We start from the raw sequence: 21,845 nt of genomic DNA, 5'->3' as shown, positions 1-21,845 counted from the left end.
GAATTGTAAGATTTTTCTTGGATTCATTTTCTCAGAATTTCCTACAACAAATTCAGAATAAAGCTCTATGCTTTAGTTTGAACTGTGCTAATTGCATGTGTTTGGAGTATAAAAACTGAGATACTTAAAACTCTGGAAGTAAATCAAACCAAAATCTTTCTGGGTTGCAATTTTGCTAATGGTATCACAGAGGACAAAGTTAAGGGGGATCAGAACAGGAAAAGGGATATAGACTTAGTAGAAATCTTTAATCCTTTGTGTGCAGAACCATTCCTAAACAGATTTAACCCAGAGAATTTAGATCCTTATGGCTTGCAGCCTTTTTTTCTTTTTGAGTTAACGTTTGTCAAGATATTTAATAGCTGTGATGTGAAACAAACGTTAAAGATCCTGTTTCAAAGCTAGGAGACGCACATACCTGCATCAGGATTATTTGTGGTCAGCTTATAAAAGAGCTATCCTCAAATGCAGTAACTCCAACCAAAGTATTTGTAGTCTGATCATGGATATCACCTCAATGAAAAACTTATGTTCAAAGAGTAAATTACACTGTGTAAATGGCTTATCCACTCACTCTGCAACCAGTGTCACATGGATTTTTAAAGAGCTGGTTCAACTGTCTTAATTCTTTTATTAACTGACAACATTTTTATAAGAAAATTACAAGAGAGAGTGCCTTCACCTTTTTATCTTTCCTCTCTTTTTTTCCTGTGTTTGTTTTTTTCTTTTAGCACAAGGATGTTTGTTTTTTTTTAATCCTTAAATGAATCCTTATTGCCCAAGAAGGCATTTTCGTTTGATCAACTGTTTACCTCAGCAGACTAGTTTCAGATCTGAAAGCTTATACAATCAAATCAAATGAGGGCATCTATCTCACCACCTGTGCTGCAAGCACAATTCCATCCCAACCAATTCTCATTCTACATCACAAATGGAGCAATACAGCAGCAGCAAGAAATCCCCTAAAGTGGAAAAAGCTACCTGTAAAAATATTTTATTAATATTGAGCACTTATATTTTCATATTGTCTGCATTTTCTTATCATATATAAATTTACTTCCCTCTTTTTCTTGCAGAAGATACATGAAATGAAAGGTAACACTTTAAAAAATAGAAAATGCTTTGTCTCCCTATCTAGAAAGAAGTATTAAATCTTCCTTACAGGTAAAATTTTGGTTGAAGAAGGTAGATATAAAAAATATTAAAAGTGTGTCATGCATCATTGAAATTTTGCATATTATCTTTATCTGCTACTTAGAACACTGCAGATAAGGGACAATTGTCCTTAAAGCAAAGACTGTACAGGTCATCATTTCTGAATTCCATTTTTCTTTATTGTTTTCCCAAAAATCTATTTATTTTTGGAATTAGCATTAGAAAATTAAACCCAGAGTATTTTCTCATACTCCTCACTATCCTAGTCCCCAACACAGGACATTCTTTTCATGCACAATATTAAGATGGCCCTACTTAATCTGTAGGTCAGGTCTTTAATCAGGTTTTAAAAGGCTCTTTGCTGTATTTGCATAATGCACATTGCTAAGCCATAGCTAATGTGGCAGGCTGAGCTAGACCCCAGGGTTTTTTGGATGCCAAACTTTTCCCTTTTTTGCTGTCTCTACAATTTTAAAAATAGACTCATTTACAACTGCTTTTTAAAGGAAAAATGAAACTTGCAAACCTGACAAAATAACGCATTCTGCTGCTTTTGCTTTTAAAGGAGGATATTTTTTCTGTATTCCTAAGGCAATTTTGTAGATTTGGGTGTTGAAGGAATCAATTTTCTACAGAGATGGCAATACCTTTAATAAGCAATGAAACCTCTACGTCTTTCTGCTCAGCAGTTGCTTCATAATACTTCATTTTGCACAGTTTACTGTGACAGCCACTGTGGACATCACTGTCACAAGTATGTGAAATTCAAAATACAAAGGAGATTAGCCTTAGAGCAATATCATCACATGGAAACCAAAGCAAACCAAATTTTTCTATTCATTTTCCATTAAAATTCCTGTCTCGTTGTCTGCCCCACCAGAGCTGGAATGCATGAGACTTTCCTTTTCTCATTAAACTTTCTCTGTAGAGGACAGGGCAGATTGGTTTAGGATCTTCTGCTGGACAGATAGAAGGACACTTCTACAAGCAAGAATGTTGCACTCCCTAATTTTAAGTCCAGCTCCTAATTTTAGAGATGAAGCACTGGGGGGATTGAGAGGAAGTGAAGTTATATCCTCCCCTCCCCTTTCCCTATTCCTACTATCCAAAAGCCAAGGAGTGGCACCATCATATGAGACTGGTTGCTCTTAAGCATTGAGCAGTTCTTCCTCCCTATCCTTGACAGCAACCTGCCTTGATGCTCAGAGTTTGAGGTCCATCCCCAAGGAGAAGTATTTCCTGTAAGTAATTGCTGTAATTATGTCACCATTTGGAGGAGCTGAGACCATCGCATGATGAGCACAGGGTACATAGGCTCCTCGCTGAGAATTCTGGATTGTAGTGTAACAGCCATGTAAACCAGGGAGCAGTTCTGCAGCTCTGAAAGTTATCTTCTGAGCTCTATTCCATGTCCCCATTTCCTCACTGCAAAACTGAAGGCATAATTTCCAGTATATTTGGATTACTTCCAACAGCACTTAGGAAAAGAAAGAAATGGGTCTTCCAGGTGAGCTGCTGTAATAACATTTATAAGGAAACAGTTAATTTATTTTTGGAAGGTCTGGCTGTATGGTAAAATTCTATGAGAAAATTTCGCTGCTACTGCCCATTAAATAAAATGTTTATGATGAGACCTGGGAAAATATGAAAAACGGACAAAAATATTTCCAAAAAACAGTGATTACGTTATGTCCTGCATTTCAGTGGCTGGTTTTGAACATGCAGAGAGTGGTTGCAAGAATGGCTCAGGGGAACTTTGCCAGTCTGCATTTTAAACGATGTAATGGCTCTCTTTAACACAGGCAATGAGAATTTAGGTCGCCCTTTTGGCCTTGAAGCATTTCATGTAGGTCTGACTCACAGTCGTACCAAGCAAGGAGCTGTAAGGATTTGCTGCCTCCATTTGAGCACTGATTCTTTTGTCAAATATCACAGCTCCCATTGCAGAGCTGGCTGAATCCCTGATTTGCCACATCCATAACTTGCTGTATTTATGCAGACCATCAATGAGTTCAGTATAATTGCAAGCATCTCTAAGATTAGCACAGGGAGGGAAGGACCTTGATTCCACAGAACATAGCTCCAATGTGGAGTTAGCTGAAGTGGTTGAAGAGATTACTTCACCCCAGGATGAGGACAGGAAAAACTAAATTCCATAACAAGTAAACTCAGCAGGGACTATGAATCCAACCTACTTCTTCACACCAGGCAGTATTTAGCCTGAAATATTTTAAAGCAGCATGTCCAAAAGGATTCAATATTTCACTGAAGTCCAGCCCCTGGAATACCAGAAATTGTTCTATCTGAAAGATTACACATTTAATTCAGCTTGGCACTGATTTACCCCAAAACTGTGAGTTAGATTAGGATCATAGCAATGGTCCAAGTGCACTGTGAGGCCTATACATTTTGTTGCTTGAATGTTTACAGAAAGCTATTTACACAATCACAGAACTGCTTAGGTTGGAAAAGACCCCTAAGATCATCAAATCCAACTGTTAACCTGACACTGCCAAGTTCAGAACTAAATTATGCCACTAAGCATCAAATTTACATACATTTAAAATGCCTCTAGGGATGGTGACTCAACCACTTCCCTGGGCAGCCTGTTCCAATGCTTGATAGTCAAGTAATTTCAAAATTCCAAAGTGCAGAGGTATTTGTGACCGAGCTCATCTGGTATTGAAGCAAACACATGATAACTGTGGTGCTTAGAAAAGATACTCAAAGCAGCCTGCACAAATTGGCCTGCCTATGGAGCACATTCCTGTGGAACTTCAGGTGCAAGAGGCCTGTGAACTTTGCTGTGGCTGTGTTCTCTGTGTTTGTAGCTATGCTCCATTAGCTGTGATAATTGCCTCTGATTAATCAAAGCTAACACACCAAGGTGCTTTATAGAAAAACAATTTCTATCAATTTGGTACCACTGCAGATTGCACTCCAGGGTCTACATTCAGCTGAAGTGGTCTGAAAATAGTCTAATTCAAAAGCTTCTGTTGAACCTCAGTGTACTTCACTAGATTGATCTTTCAGAGTTTCTCATCACCTTGGTTCTTATTACTTATCCTATTCAATCTCTCCTTTTTCAAGTTTTTATTAAATTCTTTTCAGGCCATCAGCAGATTCCATGGAAGATTTTGAGTGAAACCAGCCAGAAAACCATTTACTTTAGTGCCCTCCTTCCCTCATTTCTAGTAGTAGGAAGCAAAAATATTTCCCTCTGGTTATCACGCAGTACAAGAATGTCATATTGCAAAATGTGCATTGCCTTCAAGAATGTGAAGATTAGTTGCTTGCTAGATTATGCACAGATCATAAGCCATTTAATTTGAATATGATCACAGAGGAGAGATAATTGCTGATGTATTCTGCTATTCTAACTAACTGAAACCTATCTGAAAAGCAATAGGTATGTTCCAGAAATTGTTCCTTCTCTGTTTACACCTGTAAACATCATTCATGTCATACTTTTAGTTAGTGGCCTTTACACCATCTGAGACCTGCAGTATTTTCAGCTTTGAGGCAAAACCTTGTAGGGAAGTTCAAACACAGAAGGCAGTTCCATGCCTCTCATGATGGAGTTGGCTTCACTTGGGAGAGCACCTGAGCACAGACCAAAAGATTATCTTCATATAGCATCTAAGCTGATTCTTATTCTGTCATTTCATGTTCTTGCCCTTAATATGGACTTTAACTATAATGAGAAAATGTATCATAATAAAAGAAAACCCCTGAGTGCTTCCAGTGTTCACCATGAGTAGCTGATACCTTTTATAATATAATGTCTTTTTATCATATATAAAGGAGAATCCTGCTATGTTGAACTGCTCCAGAAAAACTCAGATCAAGGTAATGATTTGATCATGGGATATTTGAAGTCAAATCAATTAACTCTGCCAAAATAATTTTTTTACCATGTATCATCATCCACCATGTTAGGAAAAATGGGCTCCACATTCTATATTTTTAATAACAATGTAGTCGGAAAACTGTCATGTCTTTCCAGCTGCATTTCTCTTCTAGTCATGCCTTGTGCATTGCTACTGTGCAACATTCTACTTCCCTGCACAATCACAAATAGTTGTGTGGCCTCATGTGAGTGAATGAGGGATCTACCCTTCTGTTACTTGAATAAGGTTCTTAAATGCATGATGCCAAAGGAGTTGGTGTCTCATCCATGTCTTCTTGACTGGGAGAAGTAAATGAGATGTGGCATCCCATCTTCCAGGATGTTGCAGATCATGAAATGTTCCTTGTTACCTTTCCTTTTTAATGTAGTGGAAAGAGGGAGCTAGCTATATAGAAAGAAAGGGTATATAGGAGGGGAATACCTGAAACTCAACTTTATTTTCATTGGAACCACACAGAAGCAATTATAGTCCCTGGACTGAGACCTTGAAATGTGGAGTTCATGTCCCGACTTCCTGCTCCTCCTTTGGGTGATGCACAAACCAAGTCAACAGATCAAACAGATTTATGAAGAAAATATTTTCAATAAGCATTTCTGTAAACTTAAAGCTTATACTAGGAAGACTGGATCCAAGGTTTTGATACTGTCATATAAACTGTATAAACAAGTGGTATCACAAAATTTTAATTGCATTTTGCAGCTCTCCAAAAGATTTTAAAACCCATTGGGGGGTTCGTTTTGGTAATCTGTCAAGCCTTCCAGCAAATCTTTTCATTTCTGTTGCCAAAGTAAGCAATAACACATTTCAAATATGAAGATCCACATACACAGTTTTTGGGGGATTTTTTATTTGTTTTTCTAAAGGAAAACAAATTAAGTGTATTAAAGATTTAAAAGGAGATAACAATGTTAAATTCTTGCAGATCTGCATACACTTATCCTGCTGCAATGAGATAACCAAAATTTAATCATGTGGAAAGAGTTGAGGAACTGTTTTATGAAGCATTAATTCCTAGGAAGTTTGGGAACAGAAAAGCAGAAGCAATACCTCTAATCTGCATTCTGTTGGTTTTCTGGAGGGTGTATATGTTTTACAGTTGCTTTACTTTTGAGTCAGTAACCCGTCCTTGTAGAGTCCATTTTGTTGATTATTATTCAGAGCTTGCAAAAGGATGCGCTTTCTTGTTTTTATATTTTTTGTGTATATTCTTGTACTGCATACCCTCTACACTGTCAGTGATGCTGAGTTGATTTACCTGCTCAGGATAAATTTGTGCATAATTTTTGAGATGCCAAATATTTCATTACATCCCCGCCCAGATGCTTCTTTTTATGAAGCAGCAGAATCCATAAAACACTTATTTTTCCCGTGTGGTTCTGACAGCAAAAAAGCCTTGCTAATGATATGCTGTGATATCTATTTCAGAGTATCAGAAATCATTCCAGAGCTGGGCTGACACTTTTCAGTCAAGCCCACTAGGTTCTGTTCAAGGTTCTGCTCCAGGAAACAGGCACAATCCAAACCCCATCCCAAGAAGCAGGTCTGAGACAGTGACTCTCATGCTCTGTTCAAGATTTCTTTTGCTTTTCTTCCATTTGGTCAAAGCAGGTAGTATTTGTTTTTATCAGGTAGATTTTTTGTTCAATTGGTTTTTGCTTAAGTAGTGGGGTTAAACATTTTTCTTAGGTAATAAATAGATGAAGTATTTTTCATGTAATCCAAGTGGTTTATGTAGTGGAATATTGGAGGAAAGGGATTTTTCTCACTCTCACATTCCTTTGCTTATAGGTTATGAGGCATTCAGCTTCTGAGTCACTGTGAAATCCAAAAAGCCCTTATGAAGCTATATTGTCTTTTCATTTCCTAGCTCATTTGGTTCTTGCCCAGCTCTCAATCTCACTTTTTGTTTGTTTGTTGTGATTTAAGAGCACTTCTCATCTTCATTCACCTGACATAAATTTTCTTTGTGGTAGGGACTACCCTTCCATTCTGGGGTTTAGTTCAGAAAAGTTGGCCAAGTCAGTAAGAAAGTATCTAATAAGTATATAATTATTTTTTTTTTTTAATGGGAAACAACTCAATAGTTTTACTGATAATATTTTCAAAGTTAGAATTATTGAGAATTTATTTAATTTACCCATGTCTGTAATTTTGAATACCACAAAATAAGAGAATATTCTGAGTTGGAAGGGACCCACTAAGATCACCAGAGTCCAAATACTGGTTCTGCACAGGACAGCTCAAGAGTCACACATGTGCCTGGGAGCGCTGTCCAAACTCTTCTTGGATTCTGTCAGCCTTGGTGCTGTGAGCACTTCCCTGGGGAGCCTGTTCCAGTGCCCAAACACCCTCTGGGAGAAGAACCTTTTTCTACTATCCAACCTAAACTGCTCCTGGCACAACTTCAGGCCACTCCCTCAGGGAATGAGGACCTCACAATGAAAACCATTTGAAAAAAACTAAAACAAAAACGACTAACCAACATAATTTTAATATTTAACAAAACCCAAAAGCTGAGGTTTTTTCTGTTCTATAAAAATTTAGATTTCTCTTCTGATTGAAAAAGAACACACATGAAGTCAGCAGCATTGTGAGGGAAATGAAATACCTTTCATAGGTATATACCATTCATTTTTGACAATATATTTTCTGATGCTGACAAAAATCAGCAAGAATTAATGAGAATGAGGTGCCCATCTGTAAAGCTTTTGTCAGGAACTAAACATATATAATGCTTCCCAAGCTAAATGAGAAATTCCATTTTCTGATCAGACAGATATCTGGAAGGAGTTATAATGACTTTGCTTCCCAAAGTCCAAAATGGGTGCCAGAATTTCTTTAATTTTTTAAAATTGAGCTTAGAAAGCCTTCCTCCTAGACTGCACATATTGCTTCTAAGCATTCACAGAATCAATTTTTGTCCCCAGATTGTAAAATCCACATTGTCTAGCACATAGCTTGCCTATAACTTCTGTGGATTGCTAGCAGTATATCTATATCATATTTCTCCAAATAGACTTCATATGTCTGAAATTCTGCATAATAATATGCCCTTTACTGCTCCTTTAAATGCCTGCATCATAGAAATAAGCAGCATCTGAACAGACTTTGTCCTGCCTATCTGTATTTTGTCATATGCAGCACCCAACCAAGGACTGTGGCATGCATTGCTAATAAATTCAGCAACAAACTGTAAATTTTTCTCCAGTGTCATCAGCTACAGAATCATTCTGAAGCATATTGCTTTAATAGAAAATGTATAATTCAACCAGCACACACACATAGGAGCTAAACTATGCCATGGGAAAGCATTAAACACCATCGTTTTCACAAAATTTTCACATCCTGCTCACTGCAAAAGATTGTCACCTGCTTCATGTGGCATACAAAAGGATTATTTTTTCTTTAGCTTCCAGGCAGAGCAGTAAGGTATGCAGAAAGTCTTCTTTGTCAACTCACTCCTGGCATCTGAAATGAAAATTATAGGTTTTTTACAACCCATTTACCAAAGAAGGAGTAAAACCAAAAAAAAAAAAAAAAAAAGAAACATTGATGCTCACCTCACATCAGGAAAAAATATGCTATAGTCGGAGCAGAAACATAGAAACTAAAGAAAAATCAGATTTATAAGGTCATAGCAAAGCAGTAAAAATTGGGCAATGCTTCTGGGGGAAATTATAATACAGGGAGGAAGGAAAAATATATAAAAGGAGACAAGGTGAAAAGCTAATGGTTGTAAAAAAAGGTTTTTACAGGTCTAAACATATAAAAGAATTAATATTTTCCAATTTTCCCTTAATGTGTCTGCAGTGATAAACTCAGAAGTGACAGCAAGGGAAAACATAAAAAATGTCCTGGATACATGGGGAGATATACCAGTGAGAGATTTGCAGTTTAGGCATATTTTGGAAACATGTGACACTCAGTTCACAAATTATTTGAAAAAACCTTCTCATTAATCCTTTCTTTATATCTTCCCCTTTAAGGGCTTTTCCTAATCTTCTGCCCTCTTGCCATGGTTTTGCTGCAATGTCGTTTTCCCACTGCCTGTAGACCATAAGGATGTCTAATTGTTACTTCACAGCACTAGATTTAAGATTCCCAATCTCATTACCAGCTTCTTCAGGAACTCCCTCTCCCTTCCTGTTCCCAGAAATGAGACCTGCATGGCAAGAGCCTTTCTGTAGAACAGCTGGCATTGGAAAAGGAGTGCTGTCTTCCCACCATCACTAATGCCCACGTCTTCAATCTTTTCTAACTCCACTGAAATTTATTTCCAAACCACCTCATCTTTTCAGCTCAGTTCTTCTTTATTTGTTTCTTTATGAACCATGTCACTCTGCCTTCCGATATGATAAGCAATCTGCAAAACCTAAGTGAAGTCATCTCTGCTTCAGGTGAGGCCAGGTAAGATTCTGTGCCCCTCACCAACTGCCACCTGTGTGCTGCTCTGCCAGAGCTGCAGCTGGGCAAAGCCAAAATGGTCTGGTGTCACCCACCTTTACTCTCTGGCACTTGACAAGCTGGCAGTGCTTAGCAAGGACACCATGCAGGTGGGTAGCAGCGTTGGAATGGGAATAAGTTCTTTAGGATGTGTCCTACATGAACTAAGTAAAGCTGAATTGCTGCATTCCCTGATATATCAACATGCTTGCAGTTTCAGTCAATTAGCACTTCCAGCTCTGACAAAAGCAAGTATGAAACATACTAGGTTTTTTTCAGGAATTTTGCATGTTTTAATTGTATCACATCTGGAGAACAATTCTTTGACTTCAGGAAGTTCAAATGAAGAGATTAGTGAACTATCATTGTTGAATATTTGTCTTCCTTTCAAGGTGTGACCTCAATTCCAGTGAAATACTTAGAAACTGTTAGATTTGCTTTTGTATATTTCCATTCCTGTTGAAAGTATCTGCCTTAGGTAAGAAACATGTAATCATTCTTAGGCTTATTCTGCAACAACCAGAACATCTACCATATATAGATAGCTTTTCAATAATATTGCTACCAAATTCAGGTTTGGTCCCATATTTCTAGTTTTCTATGTCTCTCCCTTACATCAGGGACAACAATTCATTTTGCCAAATTTTGAATTAGTCAAGGTTGTAGCATTTAACCTGTGCCCACCCATGTCCCACTTTTTAGCCAAACATACCAAAAAGGAGACTCATGGGCAAACTTCAGAGCCTCATATGGAACCATTAGAAATTTCCCATGACATTTCTAAACAGTATGACTCAATAACCATCGTTCAAATAATAATGGAAGGTTGGAGTCAGATTTCTGCTTGTACTTACTCTCTGAGGGAGGATTTCGTGGAACAACTATACAGAAGAGTCAAGCAATAGATTATGTGAGGCATTTGCTATCTCTCAGCATAAATTCAAAGGATCCCTGAGATGAGGCAGAAGCTACATTCATTCAGTCTCAAGTCAATCCCAGACACCTTCACCAGGAGATGTGTGTGTCAGCAGGGTCTTTGACCACAGTGGAATACTTTGCCTACAGAAAATTTAATTAGCTGAAATTGTTGTTAAGTGTAAGTCTATGGCTAATGTACCTTAGAAGATGATATGCAATTGTCATAACCAACCTATCTTCTACCCTTTCAAGTTCAAGGAGTCTTCTCAGAATAGTGATTTCCAGAGATATAGACACTGTCAACAATGGGAAAGGAAACTTGAATTACTTTTGCAGTTACTGTTTTACATTAACAATAGCAGTTTAGGAAATGATGGACTCAGTTTCTAGCCCACTAGAGATTTCCATTCAATACAAAATCACATTTCAAAAAGATGAGTTCTTGGGCAAATGGAGTAGAACAAAAAGCATTGCAGGCAAAGTCACAGTACCAGTAGGTGTTTCAGAGTTGCAGTACTTGAAATACCTTGCTCTTATACTGTCCAAATAGATGGAAGAATGCGAAATAGGACTGGACATAGAGAGAAATGATAGTAATTAGCACAAAAACATGCAAACAACTTCTTTGAAGAAGGATTGAAAAGACTGGGACTTCTTTTTCTCTGAAAGTAAAAGAAGCAATGAATAAAAACATCTAAAATAGAAAAAATATGCTGCAAGCTATCTCTCTTTCTAATTCTTTTCCCATCACTAAAATAGAATAAATATTTTCTAAACCATTTTTCTGGAGCTTCAGAACAAGAAATAGAGCACGACTAAAAGCTTGGAAGACTTCACATATATGCCTTCTAAAAGAGATTATGGATTCACCAGAAAACATTCATGATGAAGTTTTGATAACCTTTAAAATAGCCCATTGATACTGAAGGTTAGGATATATCCGAGTGACATAGTAATCAGGACCAGGGATGATACATTCATTTCTATCCACAGCATCTACTTGCATTGCTGTTAAAGCAGCCAGATGCCCCAATCACCTTGTTGCAGATTATCCTCAGCCAGTGAAGTGATTGTCCTTCAGAATTACACTCATACGCCACATTAGTTCCAAAGGATTTCACAATTACTGATGTTGTTATCATGGGAATCAGGAAAAACTGTTGTCAGTGGAGTCTGGCACGCATACAGAAGTTGTACCAGCATTATTTTTGTTAGAAATGAATTTTTCTACTGAAATATTTATGCTACTGCCTTTCTCAGTGTGAGCACAACTCTTAATATATCTGTGAATGTGCATTTACTGGAGAACAGCAGTTTCTTTCCCTGTGGGGAAATAGATACACTAAGATAAGACCTTTATCCTTTTGTATCTACATCCTCACAAGAATGTAATTAAGCAATGCAATCTTTTTGCAATGAATTGTACATCAATATCTGAACTTATTAACTACTGTAGAACTGGAAAAGTGTTGCTATTATCCAAAATATGCTCATAGACACAAATATATTCAGCTAGAAAATGATTCAATAGTAGGTCACTCTGATGTGTAAGATTAGTATAAGAACCAGTGAGAATGTGTTACCTAGTGGCACTGATTAAATCATTTAGAAATATCATTTAGCTCTGAGGAGCTAAATAAAAAGGATTTGCAAACAACATTCACTTTCAATATCCAACATGGAAAAACAAAAGTACATATTTGAATTAACTTGTTTATATACTAATATGTATATAAATTATTTCCCTTGCTGCTGTCAGCAATAGGCAAATATATTGCTCAGTATTTTAGTTTGCATCACTTGTTTTGTTCATGGTGCACTGGCACTGCTGCCCCACATCTCATTTTAATACTTGCACTTATTTTGTAAAGAGTATTTACATCAAGTACAGATGTCCTTAATTAATAATTAGCATTGTAATTTGGTAAAGACATGGAAGAAAAAAAAAGAACAAGTTGCTATCAAATTTTTAATTCATAAGTAAAGATTGAGAAAAGATAAAATGGTCTTGTCTGGCCACACTGAGGTTCGAGACATTGGAGATCTGTTTTCAAGTTTGTTTCTGTTATTTTGCATGACCTTCAGAAACCATCAGTTTTGTGGGTTAGTGGTGAACCTTAGTACTATTTCCCCATTACTTACATGGTTCAGTCATCTACTATACTCAGATTTAAAATAACTTGAGCTGGAAGAAACCAACAAGGATCATCATGCTAAATCCCTTGACACTGGGATTAATCAGAGCTGAGGCTGGTCCCAGGAAGAAACTCAATCCTCAAACCCTGAAATAGCTATAACCTGTTCTGTCTGGAGGATGTGATGGTCATTGTCTATTGTTTTAATCCCTCTCCTACAAGGTAAAAATACTTTTTTTCTCCTAACATATGCTTGCCTTCATTAGGCCCTGTTTAGAGGTTCAGAAGTTATTGTGCTGGTATGAGAGTCAATCTAAGTCAATGGTAGTTAAAAATGTCTGAAGGCTTTGTCTGTATATCACATTGCTTATTTTTTTTTATTTTCACATCATTTTCTGTGTAAGGTAATCATTAAATGGTTGTGTGAGTTAATATATTTGGTAAAATGCACAGCACCCACCTGTGAAGGAATTTCCAGCTTCAGATTCTCTGTACAAATACAACAGAGTTCCTCTCTTCCAGAATCCATTTATCTTTTTGCTATTTTCAGAAATTAAGAAAAAACAAAAGTAAAATGCTTGAATCATTCTAAATTAGGGAAACAAGTTGATTCTCCTCAGCTCTGACTATTCAGCTTCTATCCTCCAGCCAACTGCACACACTGCTGACTGCTGACTGGTTAAGCTGACCCCACCCTTTGCTGACTGGTTAAATCAGGACTTGGTAGTTTTCTTACAGAAATAAGTACTATAACTACTTTTACTCTTTCATCTGGTTGGGCAGGATTGATCACTCACTTGTCCTCAATCTGCTTAGGTTTACAGGTGGAAGTACAGACTTTGACATGTGAGGGTTTCCGAAGAAAGTAACAACACGACAGCCATGTAGCAGCCCAGTTCCCTCAAAGGCTTGGATTTAAGAAAATAACTGAGAAAAAATGACGTTTTTTGGTAGAATCTGAACTATTTAAAGCAGAATGATGGGAAAAGAAATTTCTATTTTTTCAATCAACTTTAATTTCCCAGATAACTTTCACTTCATAGAATACACACACAAAAGAAATCAACCCCTATAAATTCTGCAGACTTTCATTTACAAAAAAACAAAAAAAAAAAAAAAAAAAAAAAAAAAAAGCTTTTCTGGAAAGCTTCCTGAAACCCAGAGTAGTGCAGGAGGAGTGCTGCCCCCCACATCATCCCAAAATCTGCAGGCTCCAGTGCTGTGGCACAGACCTGCAAGCTGCCTGATCCAAGATAGATCTGCCCCTCAGAGAAGCTGAAGCTTTCTGGGTCATGAACCCCCCCTATCCTGTAACAGTGAACAGTACTTTATTGTGTACCTTTATGTTTCTTTGTTGCTACATTTTGTACTTAAGGGCATTCAGGAATTCCTTATATATAAATCAAATACCAATTATCAGAACAGTACCTTTAAAACATATATTAATGCAATAAAAATATAATTGTGTGAGCAAAAAATATTAATTGATTGATTTTTATAGTGAAAGGATTACCATAATGATAAGGATCAAAGTCTAAGACAGCAATTAGAAGTCTGGCTACATTAACTAAATTTTCCAGCTGGTCATAATATCATAAATCCAAACTTATGATTGCTGCTTCACCACAGAAAATGTCTTTGGCTTATATATTTTCAATATAGAGACTAAAACAAAAAATTTTCTGAAGATTTTTCTCATCACATTGCTTAGTGACTCCAACTTCTCATAGCTTCTAAAATAAGGTAAACATTAAACAGCCTCACTTTGTATCTGAATCTGAGATTACTCTATAGCTAAGGATGGAAATCTCTTTGGCATGTTTGTCAAGGAACTATACAGTAGCATATAGTCTTCAATAAATATTCTCTACATTTTAATAGGTATTTGAAATCCTCAGAAAAAATCAGGCATTTTATTAGTTGCACTGCAAATGAGCACCTAAGCTCTGAGATATTTCACATCTGACTGTACAAACTGATAATGAATGTGGAATTTCTCATCCTATGGTTACCAGCAGTTATATACAAACAGTCCAGTTTTTCTTTACAGAATTTTGTGTGCAAGAGCTAAAAATGTATTCTCTTGTTGTCTGGCAGAGACTTTGCTGTCATTGCTAGCTAGTTTACTAACTAGTTTAAAAAGCAAATGATGATTTGCAATACTAGCAAAACACTTAAAATTCCCTTAGTTACAGAAGTGGGAGAAATGAAAAACAGGACAGAATAATAAAGTAAAATAAAAATCTGGCTTCTATCTCATTTAGAGTATGATTTCTGAAATTTTATTTGTAATTTAAAAGCAAACAAACAAACAAGACACCGGAACGTCTGTCCAGAAGAGCAAACTTAATAATTGTTAGGAACATTTTAAAGCAGTAGGATATACTCATAGAAAATTATAATAAATGAAGAGGTTGTTCTTTGTAAACTCAAGTGACCAGTCAAAAGAAAAATGGGAATTAGTCAATAGTGCTAGACAGAAAATATTAGATACTTGTTTAAAAAAATATTGGGAAACCAGTTCAACCATCTATAATAGAAGAGCGAAAAAGATGAATGCCTGAAAAAAGGTCCTGACCGGCCCTGCAAATAGTTACACACAGCCCAGGTTCAACCATGACAACAATCAGCTGGCTGAAATGTCAATATGTCAATAAGTGACTAAGCATTGGCCAAAGCTGGACAAAAATGGCAAAAAAAAATAATGAAGGACTGCATACACAACTAAAACGTATGAAAAGAACTAATAAAAGGAATAAAAGAAATCAGCTTTAAAAAAGGGAAGTATTGCATGCATGAGGATTTAACTGTCAAAAAAACTCTCTTTTGTTTCTGCACTGTTCCCTTACTTTCTTTCCTGGTGCATCCTGGATTCAGTCTGCAGCAGGTAACTTGTCTTCTCCCTTGCAAGGCAGCAAATGTAATTTAGGCTGCTATGTAAAAAATAACATCTGAAGGATTACCCAGCAGAAAAAGAGATAAATAATTTGATGGTAGCTGCCTCAAATTCGCAGGGAAATGAAGCTATTTCAAACAGCAACAGCTTCAGTACTGAACTGCTTATGGAAGACTGCTATTATTATTAAAATTAGTAAATGGTTCTCCTTCTCTTTTTTGTTGCTTTTGTTCCACCATATTTACATAATAATTTTTGTTCTTTAAAAAAAAAAGAAAAAAACTAGTCTGTTACCTGGATAGCACATCCACCTCAATCACTCAGAGAGGGCACACACACAGCTTTAGGAGGGTGCGTGACAATCCATTTACAGAAAGTACCACAGTCACTACACTTAAATGCCATTTCAAGGAGGGACAAAGTTCACATCACAGTTACAAAGTCTCTTTTTCCTTACCTTCCTTTCAAGCCTCTGACTTAGCTTCTCACATGTCTCTTGGTCTTTATATTACTCCTTCTGTTATCACAGGAGATTCTGAATAGATGAGATTGAACTATTTTTAGATAGTAAGCAAATCTGGCAAGGACTCAGTTATTTCATGTTACAGGAATTCATGCAGACTTTCTGGTTTTCATTTATTTGATCTCACACGCTCTGAGTTTTGCTTTGAAATTCAAGTTCAGACAAATTCAAAAATTCAAAGCAAAATTCATCTGGAAGTGTCAACAGCCTCTTTACCATTACAGACAATCTGTATAAAAGAGGTAGGTGTAACCAATTTCAGTATTTGAACAGAAAAGCATAGTCCAGAGCTGGGTCACTATAAAATTTCACAAAGTGTTACCTTAATCTAAACTAAATTTTGAGCTCCAGGACATATTGACCGTTGGACTCCAATCACAATGTGTAATATTTTTTGCTTACTTAAAACCTACTGAATTTTGTGATGAAGATCCTACAACTTTTAAATTTTCAAATTAAGTGAAGCAGAGCAAGGTTTGCGTATTTGAAAGATAAGCAGACACTAAACAGCACACTGGGTCTTGAACCACAACCTGTTCTTGAACATTTCCTGGGATGGGACATCCACAATTTTTTTAGGCAACTTGTTGCAGTGCCTCCCCATCATGACAATAACAAATTCCTTCCTAATATCTAACCTATGTCTCTCCTCTTTCATTTTATAGCCATTACTCCATGAATGATGAAAATGTCATCCTGATGGAACCCTGAAGATTTCCTTTGTGATCTATTTGAAAACCTTCCTTTTCCTGTAGGAGGATAGAACATAAGTAAATAAAGGTAGTATAGAAAGTAATCTTACCCCTAAGGAGTTGCAGCTGAACCAATTACTAAATATTAGGAGCAGGCCTGATGTTAACAGGCCACATCTGTAGCCAATAAGAAGAGAGTTATAAAAGAGTGGATTGGTGGGAACTGGAGTCAGTTAGCTGCTGTGAGGACAAGGAAGAGTCAGTGCCTGGAGGAGCTGCCTACAAGAAAGCTCTATCAAGGAGATATGAAACTCTAGCAATATGGAGCCCTCGCAATGTACAGTAAAACTCTTGCACTATAATGACAGCACTTTCCTCTGTTGTTTTCTCGTTATTTTTTGAGATCTATTGTTGTATTTCATGACTGTAAGCTCTTGAAGAAGGTACCAGCCTTTTGATAGTTTATCTGTTCAGCATAAAGGAATTTATGTGAAAGCAGCCTTTATCTTTGGTACAATAACACAAATACATGGTGGAACTGGATATGCCACATTTTAAATGAATGTATTCAAGCCTGAAAAGAATCCTGCATTTCCCTGTGGGGTTTTGCACTCAACTAAGATGTAGGAGAACCTGTCTCTCTGTCTTCTGTAGTTGGCACTTCCAGCTATTGTTTCTTGTGGAGGGATAGAATGTAAGAGAATAGTGCAGAAGGTAATCTCACACCTGAGGAGTTGCAGCTGTAGTAATCACCAAAGATTAGAAACAGGCCTGTCCTTAATAGGCCATAGCTGTGTCCAATAAGGAGATGAGTGCTATAAGGAGTGGGTTGAGAGGAGAGTTGGAGTTTGCTGATTGTGCTGTGAAGAGGGCTGAAGTTTGTCTGTACTGAGAAGAAGAAGGAGTCAGCACTGCGAGGAGATGCCCACAAGAAATTACCGAGAAGGTATGGGACTTTCACAATAAGATGGCAACAGTTCCTGGTGCTTCTTTACATTCAAACTCTGTCCCTCACTATTCAGCCCTAAGAAAAACCCTGAAACAGTAAAATTACTCCCCATGATTTCTTTTATCTGGGCTTTTTTAGTTTAATGCCACATTTCACTCCCAGACACCACAACCACTCTTTGTCTGTGGCCTCATGCGAAGTTCTTATGGGTTTTTCCATGCAAGTGGGTCAGCTCCAGCTCCAATGCCTTTCCATGTCTGTTCCAGCTCTGCAGCTCCTGCTTGGCTCTTCCCCAGCTGCATGCTGCTTCCTCAGAGCTGTAGAGATTCAATGCAGGCTGTATTGCCAGCTGCTTTGAATGCTGACAAGTACACATACTCACCATTCTTTTCCATAAAATGCAGTGGCAGACTCAGGCCAAGGGTCTCAAATACTTCTGGAATTGACTCTTGACTCTGGTGATGTTTCCAACGTGCCTCGCTTGTTCAGTATAGAGTATGGTGAATAACAGTAGCAGTTATTAAGTACAGTTTTCAGAGTAACCTCCATTTACCAGGTCAGGCCTACAGCAAATGAATGAAAATAACAGATATGGAGTAAATGGTTTTGTTTGAAAGGTTGAGCTAAAGCTCACCCCAGCTTTTTTCTTTATAGTAGATATTGTCATTTAAGAGCATAATCCAATTTTACTTTGGAAGGATGGTATTTCTCCTTTCTGTTCCTGACAAGAAGTGCTCTTAAGCTGCTGTATGGAAAACATATAATGTCTACAATATGTTATCTGGTGACTCCTAAAAAAAATACCCAGCTTACTCGAGCCTGTACAAATTTTCTGGAAATTAGAGATAAAATTCTTTGCATTTAGGAAGTTAAAACTGTAAGACAATGCATATAAGCACTCAGTTTTCAGAAAGAAAAAACACAATCACACATTCCTCAGAACTGGAGTAATTTATTTCAACCTGTAAAGATGCACTGGTCATCTGCTAAATTTATTCTGCTGTAAATTCTTTCTGCTCAACACTGCCACATGGAAACCCATAGAAATGTAGAAAATTCTAGGCTAATATCAGTGCTGTGAACTTCCAATATTTCCTAAAAATTTTGAAATGGCATGCTAGTTTCTCTGAAGGTAAGATATTAAAAAAGGTATCCAAGCCTTTGAAAATATACATGCTCGCAGATAACATGTCACTTTAACCTCATACTTAGAAGCTAAAAGGCTCACACTAATTTCTTCTTGCATAGGGAAAGTTCTCCCTGGAAAAGTCCATTTCTCTTACAAATGACTTAACAGTCCTCTTGGCTTGTAAAGAATTTGAGGGAAAAACTCCAACAAAGTCTAAAGCTCGTGTATCTGGTAGTAAATAATACTAATATATCTACCATATGCTGTGTTTATGTATTCTGGAGATTTTTTGTTTTTTGATTGCCAGGGGTCCAAGTAAAAAACCCATCTGCTGAAGCCTCTGTATTCTGCTTCTAACTGGAGATAACCATGGTTACAATGCCAAGTGCTAAGCATGAAATTGCAGGCTTTAGATGCAGCAAAAATGATATATTGGTGCTCTGGCATACACAGACACATCTGCACCAGATCCCATATTTGTGTACTGAGAACAGACTGTTTACAAGATAAGGTGACTGACATTCTTAATTGCAGATGCATACCTCTAGATAAAAGAAGATTATTATTTGCATAACCTGATTGCTTACTCGACTATTACACAGTGCTAGAGATAATAAAAAGGCTTTAATAACTTTGAGACAAAGTGGTATTTTTTTTTTAATGTTTGTATATATATATATATATTTTTTTTTTTTTGTGGAAGACAGGACATATTTTCTTGCAAAGGAGATCTCTCCCAGCCTTCCCATACATATATGATTTTATATTAGGTGGATATACACATTCATACATACCTACAATCTGAAAAAGAGGACTGTGCAAGATATATTTGGGTACAGGACTTGAAGCAGAAAGGATTCTCTTAATTTTTCTCATTACTTGACAGAGATTTTCATTCCATAATTTAATATGAACTTGTTATCCTATCACTTATAAATTAATTCTTTAGATATGACAGTTCTAGAAGAAAAAAAAAAGTACTGGGATTGCTTTAGGTTCTTTTCCCTAATTCTTTCCTGCAGTGTTTTGTTAATGAGATACACAGTAAAATTACATCACTGGTGAATTATTTAACAACAGGCCCCCTGGAATTTCTACAGCTTGAGTTTAGATGACTCATGAGCTTGAAATCAGGGCAGCTCTAGGCATTTTAGATTTCAGCACATACAGAAACCATGTACATGTTTTTCTACATCCATTATTTTTCAATAACTAGATTAATATTTTAACTTCAACTAGCTAGGGGAATTAACATGTCTTTGGAGTGACAGCTGCAGAAAGTGATCTGAACATGATGGCTAACCTTCCACTAAAGATGTGGCGTCAGGTAAATTTCTGAAAGTGAGGTGCAGAAATCCTCACACTGAGGAAATATTCCTCTGGTGTAATGAAAAATAAAGTGTGGCAATTTATGACAAGATTTTCCGACTACACTAGAACCTAACGGTCTTGATTATGCGTGTAGTTGTGTTTATAGATTCAGAAGTTCCCTTACGAACTCCCATCCTCTCAAATTGTAGGCATGTATCAATATTAAGTTACTAGGAGCTAAACATTCAAGAAGCAGTGAGTTTGCTATCAGCAACAGCCTCTAGAATGTTTCTTCCTGTTAGGTGTGTTCTCCAGGGCAAGCTTGGATGCTTTATCAGCTAAACTATGAAGGACACATTGGAAGTAAATGGCAAATTGAGATTCCCCAGCTGGCAGTCTTTAACTTTGGAATCTATCAAAAATTATGGAGAAATGTAACATAAAATTCAGAGAGAGCTCTACCTGATAACTACACCTCAGATGATTCACCTGAAGCAGGAGAGGAGCTTGATAAAAATTAGTGACACATGAAGAAAGCAAAAAAAAAAAAAACATTTAAAAAGTTAAGCAGTACAGGTTTCCCTTTCTCAGTGCTGTTCCAGAGCAGATTTCAGGGTCATGCTTTCCATTCACAAAGTGGCCTGAAAAAGGTGGCTGATCCACTATGAGGAAATTTCCTAAATTGCAGTTCTGGTCTTTGGGGAAGGCTCCTCAAAAACGATCCAAATGCAGGCTGCCACTAACTGCCAGGAACAAAGACCCTTGCACAACCCCTGCCAGTTTCTGCAGGACACTGCAGTTTCTTTTGGCTGTCTGCTCTGAGTGCACAGTGGGCAGGACCTGGGCAGTGATTGTCCCCTCCAGTGACTGGGGCACTGGTGAGGCCACAGCTCAAATCCTGTGTTCAGTCTTAAGCCCCTCAATGCAAGAAGGATGTTGAGGCGCTGGAGTGAGTCCAAAGAAGGGCAGTGGAGCTGGGGAAGGGTCTGGAATGCAAGTTTTATGAGGAGAGGCTGAGGGAGATGGAGTTGTTTAGACCGGAGAAAAAGAGGCTTAGGGGAGACCTTATTGCCCTCTACAACTGCCTGACGGGGCTGTAAAAAAGTGGGTGTCAGTTTCTTTTTGGAAGTAGCAAGTAATAATCGAGAGGAAATAGCCTCTAATCTTGTCAGGAGAGGTTTAGATTGAATATTAGGGAAAGAATTTTGCTGTAAGAGCAAAGAATTGGAATAAGCTGCCCAGGGACTGGTTGAGTAAATAGCCCTGAGGGTGTTTAAAAGATGCGCAGATATGGTGCTTAGGGACATGGTTTAATGTTGGACTTGACAGTGCTGGGGTAACAGTTGAACTCAATGATTTTAGAGGTCTTTTCCAGCCTTAATGATTCTATGATTCAATTACCTCTGTAGCCTGATTCCCTGCATTAGCTGCTCTTCATGTTCACTGGGAGCTGCAGAGAGCAATAACAAAAATTGTCATGAACTAGCTCAACAGTTTGTTCATCCTTCTGCTCAGCTGAGGCCACATCCTTTGGCTGTGCCCCGAGGCAAGGCAGGATAATCCACATCCACTCCCATTTCTCTATGGGGAGCATATGCACAATCATATCCACGCAGCAGCACCATTGGTGCCATCAGAATCTGAGCACAGCCTGTAGCTCTCAGGCACTCTGATGCGATGTGGAATAAACCCAACCATCAGAAGAAGCCACTTGCATGGGTGAAGATCAGGTGCATGATCAGATGGTTTCAAGAGGGTTCAAGTCAGTGATCGCTCCCTTGGC

General features: G+C 37.5%; 1 long non-coding RNA gene across 1 annotated transcript; it reads right to left on the bottom strand.

Moving 5' to 3' along the window:
- Positions 1-7,764: 7,764 nt before the first annotated feature.
- On the bottom strand, positions 7,765-18,170 carry LOC113458736 (uncharacterized). Its single transcript, XR_012577258.1, has 4 exons — positions 18,005-18,170; positions 15,916-15,993; positions 13,023-13,102; positions 7,765-8,534 (listed from the first exon to the last, which is right to left on the bottom strand). It is a non-coding gene; the product is annotated as an uncharacterized LOC113458736 (long non-coding RNA).
- Between the last annotated feature and the right edge of the window lie 3,675 nt (positions 18,171-21,845).

Source organism: Zonotrichia albicollis, chromosome 1 (assembly GCF_047830755.1).
Source record: "Zonotrichia albicollis isolate bZonAlb1 chromosome 1, bZonAlb1.hap1, whole genome shotgun sequence".
Taxonomy (NCBI): domain Eukaryota; kingdom Metazoa; phylum Chordata; class Aves; order Passeriformes; family Passerellidae; genus Zonotrichia; species Zonotrichia albicollis.
The sequence above is the reverse complement of the archived record's forward strand: the minus strand, read 5'-3'. Positions and strand labels throughout refer to the sequence as shown.